The sequence below is a fragment of the Phyllostomus hastatus genome, unplaced genomic scaffold (genome assembly GCF_019186645.2).
Source record: "Phyllostomus hastatus isolate PE091 unplaced genomic scaffold, TTU_PhHast_1.1 phas_scaffold_93, whole genome shotgun sequence".
NCBI lineage: Eukaryota > Metazoa > Chordata > Mammalia > Chiroptera > Phyllostomidae > Phyllostomus > Phyllostomus hastatus.
Window position 1 is genome coordinate 43,772,249 of NW_025334042.1, and position 17,637 is coordinate 43,789,885.

Genomic DNA, 17,637 nt, shown 5'->3' on the forward strand with positions numbered 1-17,637 from the left:
AACTATTAGACTCATTCTGGGTCACGGAGAGAGAACAGCAGAACAGGGAGAGCGGGATAAAGAAGAAGGGTGCTGAAAAGAGGGGCAGACAGGAAGCTGGCAGTGGGCTGAGGAGGCCCCAGACTTGGGGAAGAGAAACCACAAAGGGAAAGAGTCTATCATAGACCACTAGAGGCTCATCATGAACAAACTTCGTTTCACAGTTGAGTTTGGAACCAGCCCTATTTATTTCACTTTTCTGAAAGAGTGTGGAAGACGGGGGCAGCCTAGGTAAACATGGCTCACCTCCTCACACAGCCACGTCAGAACTGCAACTGCACTGCAGAACACCATTATTCAGAACCACCAGAAATCGATCTTAAAGAATGTGACTTATTCAACAGAAAAAAATAAAATAGGAAGTGGGATGTATCAGGTTCACACTCCTAATTATGGTATTTTTACATGGAGAAACGTAGGGAACAGAAAAAAGAGAAAGTTAAAAACTTCTTTTGAGTTTCAAACCTTTGAATAAAAGGTACACTAGAAATTCAAGAAATAAATTAATTTTAAAAATCATATCTCTGTAAATTTGAAGAAGCTTCACTCTCCTCCAAACCGTGTCTAAGAGAAGCCAGTGTGTCATTCTTTTCTTTCCATTCTGCAAGCAGAGGTCATTGTTTCTGCAGGTTTAACAATGAAACATCTGAGTCACACCAGCAGTAGAAGTGATGGAGAATGGAGTGTTAAAGCATTAAGCTGCTTATATAGCTTAATCCCTATAGCTTGTTATGAAAAGTTGTGTGGGATCCAGACTTTAAAGTTTTAATATTCAAAAAAATGTGCTTAGTCTTAATAGCAGGATTTAATTTCTACATTAGGCCCTTGGTCTTAATATGGTAATGTGGTATTAGCTAAGTCTCAAGGGAGAAAAAAAACAGATGCAATTTGACATCATTCTAGCGGCAGTGAAGTAAGAGTTTTAAAATTAACAAACATGTTATGTGAGACGTCGTATGTCTCAGGAAGAGGACTTTGAGACTAAGCTTCCTTGCAGGAACTTAATGGGGAGCACTCTGGGAACTTGTGGGGAAAGAAAGCAGCGTGAAGCAGAAGGAAAAGTTGGGCAGAGACGTAGTCACAACAAAAGCTCAGATTTTCCCATGAGGACATTTGGTGCTGACGTGTCCTTGCAGAGCTGTCCCAAACTGGAGCATGGAGGCCAGGGCTTCATATCCCCACACCGAACATCTGATGCAGGCTGCCCACAGCAAAGGTGTGTGAACTCCACAGCAAAGGTGTGTGATCTCCTCATCAAAGGGCAATCGCTGGGTTGGAGGTTGATGAGTGGGATTCAGCTAAGCACTGTCATCTGTCCACACACCCAGCAGCAGTGGTGTGTGTGGTCTGAATATGTTTGTGTCTCTCCAAAATTCACCTGTTAAATCCTACTGCCCAATATAATGGTATTAGGAGGTAGGGCTCCTGGGAGGGGATTAGGTCCTGAGAGTGGTGTCCTCATGACTCATGCTTAGGACTGGTGCCCTTATAAAAGAAACCTCAGAGAGAGTCCTTCCCTTTCTACCACGTGAGAACACAATTAGAAGTCTGTAACCCAGAAGAGGCTTTCCCTCCTGACCATGCTGGCCACCTGATCTCGAACTTCCAACCTACATAACTGTGAAAAATAAATTTCTGTTGTGTATAAGCCACTCAGTCTTTGATATTATTTTACAGAAGCCCAAACATGTCTTCTTTCAGGCTACCATAATCACTGCATCAATTCTATGCAAAAGAATGAGGAAAGAATACGTTCATTTTATCAAATGAAAACATGTAGCACCTTTATGGAATTGGGGTTAAAAGAGAAAATATGCCTATGTTAGCTCCACAGTAAGGATTAGAGTAGGTTTCCACGGACAGTACCGAGCACTCATTCTCAGTCATTCACTCTTTCATCCCCTCGTCAAGCATTTACTGAGTACCTCTACAATGAGATCAAGATGTGTCAGGAAACAGAGTTGACCCTTCCCATCCTCAGTCATCTGGTTCTCCAGTAAAGGAGAAATATGAAGTATGAAGTTCACCCAGACTTTGAGGAATGATAGGCAAGCTTGGGAGTTCCCTGGGCAAAATATGAAATCAGCACCTGTACACAGAGGGCAAGAAGAGATTAAAAAAGAGAGGCAGACAACTTCAGATTGCTAGGTGGAAGTTTTATTAAGCAAAGAAACATATGTGTCTTTTTTTTTTATTCTCAGAGCATGTTTATTAAAGCTGGAGACAGTGAAACAAGGAAGGGCTTAGGATGGGAGAAGCAACAGAAAAGGGATTAGGTGGGGCTGCTTTGGTTCTCTAAACATGTAGGAAAGACATGAACCAAGGAGGGGCTGCTGTCTGCTCACTGGAGCGTCAAATAAAAGGGGGCCTTGGAGACAGGCTTGGTGTTTAGCCAGGATGAGCTGCCACTGCCCATTGCTCCCCTTGTTGCAAGTCTCTGGGGTACCTTAGAGTTTAGGAAATGCACACCTGTAGGGGGAGAAGTGGGGAAAGGGAAAAACATGGGTGTGCTCACGGAGGTGGGAGCATTCCCTGGGGACCTTCATTTTGAGGGTTTTTAAAGGCTGGGAGTTTCAGGGAGGTTCCCTGCCTTGGGTGGTCACAAGATGAATAGATCTCTGCATCCATCCACCACAATCTAAAAAGTTTATATAGAGGCCATAACTAAGTTCAATCATGTGTTCTTTCCAGATGGTCTCAATAAATATCTTACTCTCTCAAGGTTCTGTCCTCGAAACAGCTACTACTATAGGAAATTGTGGTCAGCAAGTACATCCTAAGGACAGGGAAGAGAGTGAGGAGGCTCTAATTGCCCAGGTCCAACTCACGGGTCATGTCCTCTCAATGAGTTCTTCCAACATTGTCTGAATTTCTAATGTACTTTGTAGATATTCAAGTATTTTAATGATGATGATGATGATATGTAATCAATAAAGAGAAAGCAAAGGCTTGAATAGTAATTCATGAGTGAGTAAAAACTGACATTAGATTTAACTCTAACTTCTGATTGTAATCCTTATTTACACTGACTAAATTTCATGGACCCTATCATATCTCTTGTTAAATATCATTGCCTTTTATAGCCAGAGTGAACAGTGCCTTTTCTTCCTGTGTCCACTGCCTGCTATGGTTTTATTACTTTCCTGCCAATTGACGACCTTGGTCTCTGCTCCTTCCTCCAGCTTCACCTCTTCTGAGGATGTCACCCCAGGTCACTACTTGGGCAGAACTGAAGCAGGTTGAGTTATGGTATGAAGGCCAAGAACAAAGGGGTGTGGTCAGGGAAGGAAGTATCTGAAGGGAATTGACTACATCTTAAATAGTATATTAAAAGTTCCAGTCCTGACCTGCAACCTCTACCTTTTACCCCCAAAGGGCACTCCACCACACTTTGGCAAACATGCCACAAAATAAAAATGGGAAAAGCTCATTTGTGATTTAACCCAGACCTGCAGCCTCCCTTGGACTGACTCATCCTGCGCACTCCACGTGCTCTCTTCCCTTCACACCACTAATGATATGCCAGGGCTGGAGAAGGGAAGGGGCTAAGTCAGTCAACAAATGGAAAAGCTAGGTGTTCATGTGCAGACATGTGGTTTGTGGTAAGGTATTTACATGATTGTGAAATGCAAGAATGGTACATGCCAATAATGTGATGCTGATTTTCAAGGTGAGAGTTGAAAGACAGAGAATCATCACTGTGCTGAGGCCAGCTGCTATTTGTAAAACAGTAGCCAGTGAGTTTAAAGCTGAATATAGCTATGGAACCCCGAGTAACTGCTAAAATACCAAGTTACTAAGGACTACAGTTTTAGAACTGGCATCAGCTTATGATCCACCAGCTCTTCTTCTACCTCCTCATTTTCCAATTTGCTAAATTATAGATTAGTCCAGTTTATCAGAGTTTCCTCAAGGAGAAAGTCACGATTTTCCAATTTGTGTGATTCTAATTACCTCTTAGTATCTTAGCATAGCCATTTCCGAAAAGCTCAAGTCACAACACACAATTTTCACATAGTTCTCAAAATGTCTAGCTTGAAGCACAATGTTTTCAAGTTCCAAGGAGAGAGAGAAACTTTAACAATAAACTTAGAAGGACTTTGTTCTAGATAACTAGTGAATGACTGAGGAAAGCTGTGGTAACCATTAAGAAGAACCTTGAAAGAGATGCATCTGGAAGAGGACATATATTAGTTACAGCTCTTAGTCACCAAAAACAGAATAGAACCTAAAGTACAGCAAATGTTTTTCTGTTTTTAGGACTAATATAATTTCTCACGCACCTCTACAAACTCTTGACCATGTTTTTGTAAGAGACACACCCCTTGAACAAACAAACACTCAAAAATCCCTCAAGATAAAAGCTGAGGATTTTTTCCTGTGAAGAGATGAAGCTTCTAACATCTGCTCAAAGTGGTCACAGTTGTATGAAGGGAAAAACTCCAAGGGACTAGGAAATCTCCTAAAGAAAGTCACTTCTCCAAGCAACTCTGCCTTCCTTTAGAGTTTTTTTTAGCTTAGCACATAAAAGACTGTCATAAAGTTTCATTTATTTAAGAGATCCTGTCTTCTGTGCTATCGTAATAAAATGAGTGTCCATTGGAAGAGTCCGGCACAGAGTACTGCTCATCACAAAAAGGTCGTGAAAGGATCTGTCTCTTTAGGCACGGAGAGTTCAATTTTAAAACAGTGGGATCCAGAAAAGAAATAGCTCTTACAATTCCAAATGCCAAGCATCTCTTCAAACTTAACCCAAACAAATTAACTAGAAGCATCTTTTGTAAAAGTGAAGATAGGAGCATATGTACCTCCCAGTATCCATTCATTGTACAGCTTCTCTAGTTCATGTTAATAGAAGGGAGAGGTAGGAGAGTATGGCCTGTAGTTTGGAAAACTGAAACGAGAGAGAGGATCGTCAGGTTCAGATCTGGTCTCTCCCATTACATTCATCATGTGATCTTGGGAACATCACTGTGTCTCATTTTCCCTACATGTGAAATGGAGTTCATTTTAGCTTTCTCCTCACAACTACATAGTAGGGATAAAGTAAGATGAGGGATGGAAAACATTCTGAAATGTAAAAATACACATTGACTTTGGCCTAGATTCAGAAACTCCTGTGAACCAGCACTCCACAAACACGCCCACCCCTTGTCTGGAGGCTGAAGCACTGTGGAAGGCAGCCTGGAGTGGCTGAGAGTGGACTGGGAGAACACTGGAAAGTCCTCAGACAGACTGTGTCCATTAAAACAGTTGACTCTGTGAGTGTATGCTCAAGTGTACGTAAATGAAATTATTCCTGCCTTATTTTTCCCAGCCCAGAAGAGTCAAAACTGAACCTCCCCTTTGGTGAGGACTGTGGGGTAACTCAGTGATCCTTTGTTTACTCCAATGCTCTGACTGGAAAAGGGGAACATCTAACCCCTCTGAGTCTCAGTTCCCTCCACACAAAACAAGGTGATGGGAAAAATGACTGGAAGAGTTGTTTTCATCTGAAAGTTTGAAAATTGTAGCAAAAGGAAGGCAGAACTGATGAACTGACAAGTTTGTGTCCTGGGCCCCAGGCCAGACATTTTGCCTCTCTATTGTTTCTTCATAATGAAAATAATTTTGGTTCAGTTAAGGCCAATGCAGTCTTAATCTACCACTGGTTTGTGAATCAGCCACCAGACTCAACTCAAAAGCAGCTGATTCTATTTCTGTCTGACTTTCAATGCCAAAACTCAACCCCCAGTTTGTTTGGTTTTAATAAATTTATTCTGTTGTTGCGGACATTGTGTAAAATGGAAAAAAACAAGTCTAGACTGGTTTGAGTTCAGGAAGTTAGGGCAGGGTCTCTTTATTAAAAATAAACATCCTCCTCCTTGCTTCCTTTCCACTCTTTTCTCACAAATCCGCTCCCAAAAGCCCTTGGAATCCAAAGCTCCCACATGTGATTATTGCCCCGGATCTGTGTTGACCACCTGACCCCTTTGTGAATAATAAAGCCGAGAATATGGGAAGTTTTTAAAGGCAGCTAATAACAATACAAGCTGAACATGAGAAAAAATTAACTACCTGAACCCTCGTAGGTTCTTTTATTTTTCTCCTATAAAAATTGGCACATTAATCTTGGGAACGAGACACATTTTTGTCTGAATCTACATTCCATGTTTTTTGGCACTCGCTGCCCTTGTAGCTTAATTAAGGATGGTGGCCTGTATCGCCTCCTGTCCAGACAGGGTGTTCAGATCGATGACTAACTCCAGGATCGGGGCTTTGTTGTGAGCCCCCTCCCTTCTACCTTTCAGGTTTTCCTTTCCATTTGGCCTGCCTTTTCCTTTTCTCCTCAGGGGATTTTGTGAAGTGCTGTTAAAATATAGGGGTTTATGATTTATGAAATACATAAGTGACCCGAAAAAGGAACCCCATCTATCTCCCGAGCAAACACTGGGAAGAGGCGGACAGAAGGCAACGGGAGATGGTAGTCAGGCACACGAGCACTGGGGTCAGACGGCCTAGGTCCACTGCTTGATCACTGCATTAACTCGCACTGGTTTCCTCATTTCTCTGTGCCGCTGTTTCTACAGCAAAAATGGAGACAATAACAGAATTAATCTGCTAGGTTTATTGTGAAGATTAAATAAAAAGGCACAGTTTAAGGACGGAACAACACTTGGCACAGAGAAAGCATCAGTTACATGCTTGAGGAGTGCCCCAAAGTGGGCAAGATGTCACACATTTACAAGCTTTCTTTGTTTTTCTTTTCCTCCCTGCTTTAAAGTATTAGCCGTTCATTCTACCTAGAATATCCACCCGCCTCCCTAGTTAGAAGGCCCTCATCAACCAGCAAGGGCTGTACTTCAGTGGGTCTCTCTGCAGCCTTCCTCGAGCCTCTGGGCTCCCCTAGCATATGGTACAGGCCTCCAGTAATACAGCATTAATCATATCTTATCATCACTATTAATTTATTTATACACACACACACCTTTCTTTAAGAGCATATAACGCACACTAAAGACTCAATACATAGTTTAAATATCTCTGGGGCACATCAAAAAAGGTGTTTTCAATAGTTTCTTTCCACCTGATGGTCTATGCTGATCTGAACTGGTGTGAACACATGACAGGGACCAGTCAGAGAAGGCTCACTGATCCTTCTGAGCCACAGAGAAGGTTTTTGAGCACAGACTTGGAGGACAGCACATAGCGCCTTGAGCCTCAGGGTTAGAGCTAAACAGTTCAAGCAACTCCACAGAGTTTTTCTTAGCTTAGAAAATCAGCTGGGTTGCCTGCAAGGATGAATTTGGTGAAACCCATTGGTTTTCTCCTCTAAGAAACTGTGGGTAACAACCCAACACCACCTCCCCAACCCACCCCCACACTTGCCGAAGGTCACACAGGTTAGCCGATGCTGATCAAATGAATGTTTTGGAATTTAGCTAGTTACCTAAAAAGCCTTTGGAAAATTGTAAGTACAGATTACACCTGGCATTTATTGAGGGAAGATGACATCAGGGAGGTGAGAGAAAGGATTGAAGTATGACATAAAAAAACTCATTTTTAAAGAAATGAGTGTTTATGAACAAGGAAATGGACAAAGAATAGTGAAAGCAAAAGAGAAAAGGATGAAAACTGAAGAAGAAAAAAACTGGAGCTTTTTTCATATAAAATTAGGAGGCATAAAATGTGCCCCTCCCATTGGTTCCCATGTAGACTGGCTCTGGAGATGGTCAAGAAGCCCTAGTAGATGGAGGACATAACCCAAACATTCAGATCGATCAAATCAACAGATATTCCAAGGCAGCCTGGAATAGTGAGTTCTCATCTCAACCTCAGGATTCACTGGTTCAATCTTAGAAGAAGTTAACCTTTCTAAACCCAAAATGGGGATAACGTGTGTACCTAGAAGGATTTTTGTGCAAATTAGAAGTAAAAAAATATAATTGACACTTAATAAACAATAGATACTATAATTATCAAGTATATAAAGCAATGCAAATAAAATATGAGCCTAATCTCAAGAATGTCTATAAGTATATGATAATTAAATTTTAAAATATGACTAAAACATCCTTAGTAATTATTTCCTGAAAATAGAAAAATTTTAAAAGCAAAATGAGAGAAAAGCTCTCCAAAAGTTCTCAGGAAAAGAAAGCAATATGCTATAAAAAGTTGTGAAATTTATCTCCTAAAACAAACATACTACAATGACTTGGCAGTTTTATTAAGTAATAGGTTTTCACCCAATTGTTCTCAGACCAACTAAATATTACATCAGTGGTCGTACAAGGCATAGGACTTGAGCTGCCTGCAGCAAACAAAAAAGATTTAGATAGGCAAAGGGAGAGGAAAGAATTCCAAAAGAAGGGAGCGGTGTGAAGCAAACAGAAGCGAGTGTCTGAGATGATTCGGAGGCTTTAAATGCCCCACCTTCCCAGCCCACTGAAAGAAACTCCTTACACATTTGCTTTATCCAGAGCTACATTCTGGACCATTGCCCATATTCTAGATCCTTGCTTCCTTGCACTAGCTCAGAGATCCATTGCTGATCCCTTGACTTCTTGCCACATTTTTCTATCTGCAACCTCGACTCTACCATAAGACCCAACATGTAACAATGTTCCTCTGGTTTTATCCCTGGACTCTCTTTCCTTGATAATAGTTTGAAATTGCCCCTTAATAGTGCCTTTTCTGGTCCCTCCAGCTAATTTCTCAGCCTGATCCTATGAGGCTATTAAAGCTAAGGTTCATCCCAAACTTTTGGTCCCTAGAGATGGAATGGAAAAAGACATGGAAAACACAAGGTGGTTGTAAATGAATTCGACTGGGGCAGGGTATTTGGGAAGGTGAGTGGTTAAACATGGCAACATCTTTTTCAAAATTACAGAGTTCTTTCCACATTGCCTGTCTCATAAAACACTTCCTGTTTGCCAAATTATATTAGCTGAGAAGGCCCATGGCCCACCAAAGGTTAAGTGACAAACTTTGAGTGTGAGGTTACGCCAGGTCATGGAACTATGTAGCCAAAGTCAGCCTCTCCAGAATGGGAAGGGCTTTCTCTTGTCTTCTTAAAGGGAAGTCTAAAAGTACCTTTGGCCACAGTCATATTTCTTACAACAAACTCAATTATAAAAGTGATTTAGCAATATTCTTAGTGTGGCTTGGTCAAACAACAAATATATATTGATCGCCTACTCTAAGCAAATTAACCCAATGAACTTAACATGGTTTAACCTCACTATATATAACTTAATTTTGTTGAGATTATGCAATACACTGTTTGCTTTTATTATTATTACTCAGGAAGGAGTTAAAAAATAGTAAGCAAAATAAAATGACTAACATTCCTAAGGACTCATTCCCTTCATACATCCCCAAGTACAAAGCAGTTTAGTCTATGGAGAAGTACAGGTAGGAACCCATTTAGAGAAATGTGTCTTTTTATTTATTTTGAAAAATAAATGTGTTTTATTTGCATTGGCTAAAAACTCTCAGATTTTTATCACCAGTTCAGATCAGGCACTGATCAGACAACCCAACCACATATTCTATATTTTTATCTAGGTAATACAAAACATACCAACTCATTTTTACCTATTTTTATTTCTTCCTGCAAACTGTGAACTACTCTAGATTAGCACCAGTTGTGTAATGCACAAGCAAAGGAGCCATTTCTGACTCCACACCTTACCTCTACATTCATTGGTTCAGCATTCCCTTCTAAGTAACTTTCATATCTCTCCTGTTTTTTTTTTTTGCTTTTTAAACATCATCTTAGTTTAAGCTACCATCACCTAACACCAGGCTACCAAAATGCCCAGCAACTGATCTTCCTGCATTAACTCTTGTCCCTTTCTAATCTAGTCTCCATACTGAATCCAGAGTCATGTTTTCAAAAATATGTCAGATTATGTCTTTTCTCTTTCTTAAAATTTTTCAGTGGTTTTCAGTTACCTTTAAGATTAAAAAAAAATAGATCTTTGGCATTTTCATATGGTCCTGCTTAATTCCCCAGCATTGCCTTGTGTCTTTTCCCCAGTTTTGTTGAGGTAGGATTGACAAATAATAATTGCATATATTTAGGTTGCACAACATGTATTTTAAGGTACCCAATGTGGTGATTTAATACACTTTGTGTAGTGATTACCATAGTCAGGTTAATAACTCATTCATCATCTCATACAGCTACCTTTGTGTGTGTATGTGTGTGTATAGTGAGAACACTTAAGATCTTGTGACTTTTAATACACAAAGCCTTATTCCACCTTACAACATATAGTTACCTTTCTTTCAGCCTGCAAGGCTCCTTCTTTTCCTGTTCTTACTTCCCTCTTTCCACATTTAACTCTTATTTGTACCTCAGATTTTGGATCAAATTTTCTTCTTCCCAACCTCCAAACTAAGTCTAAATCCTCTGTCATGTACTTCCCTACCTGGAAGTATTTTTCCTTTGTGATATTTATCAAAATTTATAATCATGCATTTTCATAATTATCTCATTCCACACAACTATGTGTTCCACAAAGGTAGAAATCTATCCATCTTGCTCATTAGCATAGCACAACATATGGATGAACCTGTGTTGGGGGATCCTCGAGGGTAAGCTAATCCACAGGAATATCCAAATGTGAGTGAGTGAACTGCAGGTGATGTGGAACAGGTGCAGAGCCTCAAAGCAAGTCCCATAACCTTTTTGTTTCTTTTTAGCCTTTACCACTTTTATATAAAATGATTTACTTATTTTTATTAGTTTATTGTTTACCTACAAGAATCCATCTCCATGAGATCAGTGTTTTTGCCTCCTTTGTGCAGTGCTGTGTCCTCAGTGCCTGGAATAGTATTTGCACATATTAGGCACTTGATAAATAAACAGTTTGAAAAATACATGAAAATGAATGTCATAAAAGTTTTTAAAATTTTAATGAACCAATTCAAGAGAAATGACTTACACCAAAAATTGAATTTGTGCTCCAGGGAAGAAGAAAAGTATATCTATAATAAGAAATCAGTATAAAAGTGGGAAGGTGCTTAGTGTCTAAGAGGAATGAGTATGACTGGAAAGTGGGGATGAGAACCTTGAAGGGCTGCTATGAAAGAAAACACTAGGAGTAGGAAGTATGTGTGAGATGTTGGTTACACTATTAAGTTGAATGCATCTTTGTAAGCCTCATTACATTACATTACATCATTATTATTATTTTAATAAGTTTGGGTAAAACTATCAACTAGCAGGCAGTAAATGAAAGTTGCTGATTAATCTTTTGTTATGTTCACTCTATTTCATCACTTCAGTGAAGAGTGAGCCTCTCATACTTGTCCCGCCATGTTTATGCATGGTAAGCACACTAAGTTTAAAACCTCGCTGTGGTAGACCCATGAACTAGAAGTAAGTATCGAGGCCATTATTCTACACTTGGGTGAGCCGTGGGGTTCTTCAGAGTCTAGAGAAATGAGCACTTTAAGCCAACCAGGGTTATTCATGTTAGTACTTCATTCTTTCCATTGAAAAGAGTTAAAAACACACAAACAAAACTTTCTGGTTCTAGAACCTGAAGAAGGAAGTGTAGTCTGTATGTTCTAGCACAGACTGAGTCTGGCTAACCCCTGGGGAGGCTCTACCGCCTCAAAATGCAGAAGCATCTACATGTTTGCTACTGTAACATTTGTTTGAGCGACTAATGGAGCCATTGTACATTCTGGGTTTCTTCAGATCTATGTCAGGTGTATCTTTATATTGGCAGCAGCTAGCACCTAGCACAGTGTGTAGCATGCAGTTAATATGCAATGAATATTGTTGAATGAACACACCAATAAATGACAAGAAAAAAATTCATCTAGTAGCACAGTTTGCATAAAAACTTATTGATATCTGAATGTGAAAATAGTCTCCCATGAGAAATTAAAAAGTTAGGCCTACTCTGCAGCTAGTTTGGAATCTAAATATATACCACTTTTGTGACCAAGAACTCTCAAGTTAATAAATTAGCACAAAATTCTGCCAATTTGGGCACTTGCTTAAAAGATAAAGCAATTCTGGAAAAATAATCTAATGACTTGGTTGCTTAGGGTTTCCACAAATAACAGCCCAAATAGGGTAAACTCGTTATCCAAAATTACAAAATATATAAGAAAACTCATCAAGAATATGAATCAAGAAACATAAAAAGCAAGAACAGAAAATTGAGTAGGAGGAACAACTAGCAAATTACTCAAAACTTGGTAAAGAAATTCAGTGCAAGAGTCATAGAGATACAGAGAGGATAAAGTAAGAAGAAGGTCTAACACAAACTAGTAAAGGTTGGAAGATGGGTTAAAGTGTACTAGAGGCAATATTTGAAGAAATAAAGTCTTATAAAATGCCTGAATTGAAGAAAGACATGAATTCATCATATTAGAGAAGTATGGTACTGAGCCATGTACATAGAAACATAGCCCTACCCACCCACATCATAGTGAACCACAGAGCACCAAAGAATTAGAGAAAAATCTTAATTCTGACACAGTCTTGAAGAATACCAAAACACTAAAGGTCACATTCTCTATTGACCAGCATACAATAAAATTAGAATAACAAAAGATTTTTAAAACCACGTGTTAAGCAAAATTTAAATACTGCTCAATAATTCATAGATCAAAAGAAACAATGTTAAAACATTTTAAAAAAATTTTTAAATTTCTGTCTTATACAAACCATACCAGAGAATAGGAAAAGAGGAAGATCTCTGTAACTCATATTATAAGGCTAGTATGACTTTTCTATCGAAACAGGACAAGAATGGTATAATAAAGGAGTTATATGCCTATCTCACTTGTGAGCTCAGATATAAAATTCAAAATAAAATTTCAGCAACACTATTAGCAATTTTTTTCAAAAACATCAGAAAAAAATGATAAACATAAACAAATAAAAGGGACATTCTATTTGTGCAAAGATGGATTAACATTAGAAAATTTACCATTGTAACTCATCATGTTTAGAGATCAATGGGAAGTAAATCTATGACATTTCAACAGATGAAGAAAACAACATTAGATATAATTTAACATTCCTCAGTTTTAAAAATAATGACTCTCATCAATTAAAATTAGAACATTCTTCTCCTGCTAAAGGATATTCATGAAATAACCTATAAATATAGCACATTATAATCAGGGGAATATAGGAAGCATTTCCTTTAAAGTTAGGAACCAGGTAAGGATACTTACTATCTACCATATTTCTACAAGTGCACTCAAACAAGAATATAAATCTAAAATATATGATTTTAAATAAATATACAAAACAGCACAGTCAGTATTTACAGATTATATAATTGCCCAAACAGAAAATACAAGGAATCATCAAATAAATTTTTAGAATTAACATGAGGTCTCAATAACATTACCATGTTATAACTGTAGTATTTTTCAAAAATTCACAGAGTTCCTAAATATACCAGTAGCAATTATATTAACATGTAACTTTTGAAATGTTATCCACAAGAACACCAAAATAAAATAGATCCAACAAAAAAAGTATAAGATCTTTGTGGGAAATTTGATAAATGTTTATAAGAAATATAAAGTAACAAAAAGAATGTTAAAATATATCATGGCCATAGGTAAAGAGATTTAATATTATAAAGATGCCATTGCTCCCCAAGTTTATCAATAAACCCAATTTTTTGGAAAAAAATATCACAAAGATTTTAAATAATATTTAACTTAAGAAAAAAGATTACAAAAGTCAAAAAGCCAAGATAGACAATATAATTTTAATAAATAGGAAATTAGGAAAATAGTAACATGCCTTACTAAACATACCTTACTAAACATGACTTACTAAACATGCCTTACTACATAGGAAAATAACTAGATGTCTTGGGAAATTGGAAGGTATGTTATTGACACAAAGAGAGCATTAATGTCACAGAATACAGAACTGGAAACACATTCTCTTGTATGGCAGCTCGAGGACACTGCATATCAATGAGGAAAGGAGGCACTGTTACATATAAGGTGCTGAAATGATTAGCTATCTATATAGAAAAAATAAAATTAGTCTATACTTCACACCATATGAAAATATTTCCAAATGGATTAAAGACCTAAATGTGAAAAAATAAAGGTAAAGCTTTTAAGAGATGATCTATATGACATCTCAAAATATATGACTGGTATTTTTATTGGGATTACATTGAGTTTATAGATTAATTTCAGGGAAATTGATATCTTTAAAATATAAAATTATGTTATCCATGAGCATGGAAGATATTTCCATCAATTCAGACTATCGTCCTTCACTTTTGTTGGAGTCTTAGAGTTTTCTTCATAGAGAGTCTATGTATTCTGTGCTACATTAATTCAAAGACACAATAGTTTTTGTTGGTATTGCGAAATGTATTCTATTGTCATTATATTTTCCAGTCAGTTATTGTTGATGCAGAGAAATGGCACTGTTTTGTCAACTGACCTTGTAGAGGCAAGTTTGCTAAACTCTCACTGACTTTAATAGTTTGTTGATTGGATGCTTATTTTTTATATTATTTAGATAATATTGTCTCAAAAAGTGTTCCATTTCACTCCTTACAGGTTTTATCTCTTCTTATCCCCATATAACGTTGGCCAGGGTTCCCGGTGTAATGATAACTAACATCTTTCTAATGATACAGTGGTAACAACAACCATCTTTTTCTTATTCCTAGTTTTTAAGGAATTTCATCTTAATTTCCTCCATTAAGCAGAATGCTTACTGTAAGTTTTTGGCATATAACCTTTACCAATTTAAGGAATATCCCATCCAACCCTAATTTAGTAAGATTTTTTATATATTATATCATATAATTTATGGATGACCTATATAATATACAAATCTAAAATAAATGTATCTATTTTTCATGCATATATTTTATATAAATATATAAAGTCAATATATAAAACATATAAAATCAAAAGATATACATCATCATAATGCAGATGCTTTTTTGCATCAATTAAGATAATTATATAATTTTTCTCTTTTGAGCTATTACTGTGGTGAATAGCAGTGACATATTTTCTGATGATAAAGTTGTTTGCATTCCTGTTATAAAACTACCTAAATCAGTATGTATAATTTTGAATGTTTTTCAGATTATGTTAACTAATATCTATTTAGGATTTTAATATCCACAATCATAATTTAAATAGGCCTGTAATTGTGTTTTCTTCAGTAGTTTTTTTTCTGGTTTTAGAATCAAGAGCTCACTAGTTTCATAAAATGATCTAAAAATGTCTTAATTTTTTAATTTTGTGGAACAACTTGTATAAAATAGAAACTATTTCTCAGAAGGTTTGTAGGACTGCACTGGAAGCCATCTAGGTAGGCTACGGGATTTTGGAGGGAGGCTATTTGGCTGCCATATTTGTTTCTTTCCCATTTTTGATCTGTTCAAATTTTCTATTTCTTCTGTGCCAGTTTTGAATTTAATATTTTTGTGCTTGTAGTGATATCTCTTTCATTTATCTTTTAAACAATAAGTTACTATAAGTGCTTCTATATTACATTCTTTTCTCTATTTCAGTGATTTCTTACTGTATCCTTATTATTCCATTCTTTCTTTTCTTGAGTTGTTCTCTTCTTTTTCCAGCTTCTTGAGTTGTAAGCTTAGCTCATTTGTTTTCGCCCTCTTCTGTTTTCTGATTAATGTATGCAAAGCTATGCATTCTCAGCACTATTTGATTGTCTCTCACAAATTTTAATATGTAGTGCTTTCATTATTAGCATTCAGATCTAAGCATCCCTTTATTTCCTTTAATCCTTTATTTCATTTTATCCTAGGGATTCTTTGGTCATATAGTTTTAAATTCCAAGTGTATGGCTTCTTAGCTACCTTTTTGACACTAAATTCTAATTTCATTTCATTTCTTTCTTTTCTTCACATTTTTTTTTCTGGTCCACCAAAAAAAGCCTCTTATCCATGCCAAACAGCTTAACACAAAACACATTTATTAGTTTGGAAAGCACAAATATAACTGTCTTATCTATAACTAATGTACAGAAGTTTATGGAAAACAGAGAGTACGGCTATCTGAACCCTTCTCCTCTTTCTCTACATACAGATTTTTTACATGCCCTGAACATTTGCTGAATAGCTGAAAGGAAGAAAATTCTGTGGCATTTTCTTCTTTCCCAGAAGTTGTGCTGCATCTGCCAGAATGAATTTCAGAACTTTCTTCCCATCCTCAAGTGATGAAGACATAATTTTCTCACACGGTCAGTAGCCAGAGCTGGAGGATTTGTGGGGATTAATGGTTTGAAGCCAATCGTTCTTGGAAAGAAAAAGAACTCAGATACACTCATAGATATTGACTATTCTCTGCACTGTGGACACTCAAGGAAAGCAGTGGTTAAATACTTAATACTTTGGTGCCAGAAATAAATCAAATGGTCAATGGTACAAAAGGAAAAATGTTCCCGGAACAACTAGAGGTCAACTTTGACCTTTGCTAGTCTGGCAACTTTAACTTGGATTCCTCAGCCCCCACACTTTGTCTTCATAGTGTGTTTTGTACCTGGACTCCCCCCATCTGAGGCCAGGCACAGTTCAGCTGGCTGGGAATTTTCCTGTGCATGCTAAAAGATAAGCACAACAACAGACTCACTGCTCCTCTTGCCAGCGGCATCTTTTTGTTGCACAAAAAGAAAGCAGCAGAGACTGCCACGGATAGAACAGGCAAGGCTAAATTGTGGAAATGACTTCCATACGGTGCAAGATTAGAATCAATTATTCAGACACATGGCAGTGAAAGAACCCTAAGGCATTTTGACTGTCCTGAGAGCAAAGATCAAGAAAGAAAAAAGATACTGAAAAACGTCAGTGATTCTGAAAATAAATTTAAATAGGCCACATGGCATATAGCCTATTACAGGGGTGTCAAACTCATTTTCACTGGGGGCCACATCAGCCTCATGGTTGCCTTCAAAAGGCTGAATGTAATTTAGGACTGTGTAAATGTAACTACTCCTTAACAGTTAAGTGAGAGCTCCACACTGCTGCCGGGTAGAAACAAGGTGCTGGGCCGGATAAAACGAGGTGGAGGGTCAGATTTGGCCCTCAGGCCTTGTGTTTGCTACCAGCAGTCTATTATATACACTATCTGGGGTTCAAATGATGCTTTAAGAAAAAAATCCCCACTGACAGCATGCACGAAAACTGAAAAAAACTAAAATACATGCATAAAAAGAGGCAATTTTTACTGTTCTTCAAAGAAAACTAGAAATAAAAGATAGGTAAATAGCTGGAAAAATCTATAATAAAATTTATATATACATATGAATACAAAATATAGCCTAAAATATTATGTTGCTATAGAGAATATAATTTATTTTGATAAGGTTCTGGTGGGCAAACAGAAGCTCAGCCTTGTCAATTGACTTGTCCAAAAGGAAGCCACAGACTTGCATGTCTTGGGTTTTACTGGACTTGGAATAGTCCTCTGTATACATATTAGGTTATAGATATTTAAACAGCAAAGATTGTGTTCAACTCATATCTGTACTCTAATGTAACACATGGTACATTGCCTGGCAATAGTAACCACTTAATAATTATTTGGAAAATGGAATTTATAAAAACAAGTTATCATTATTAGTGA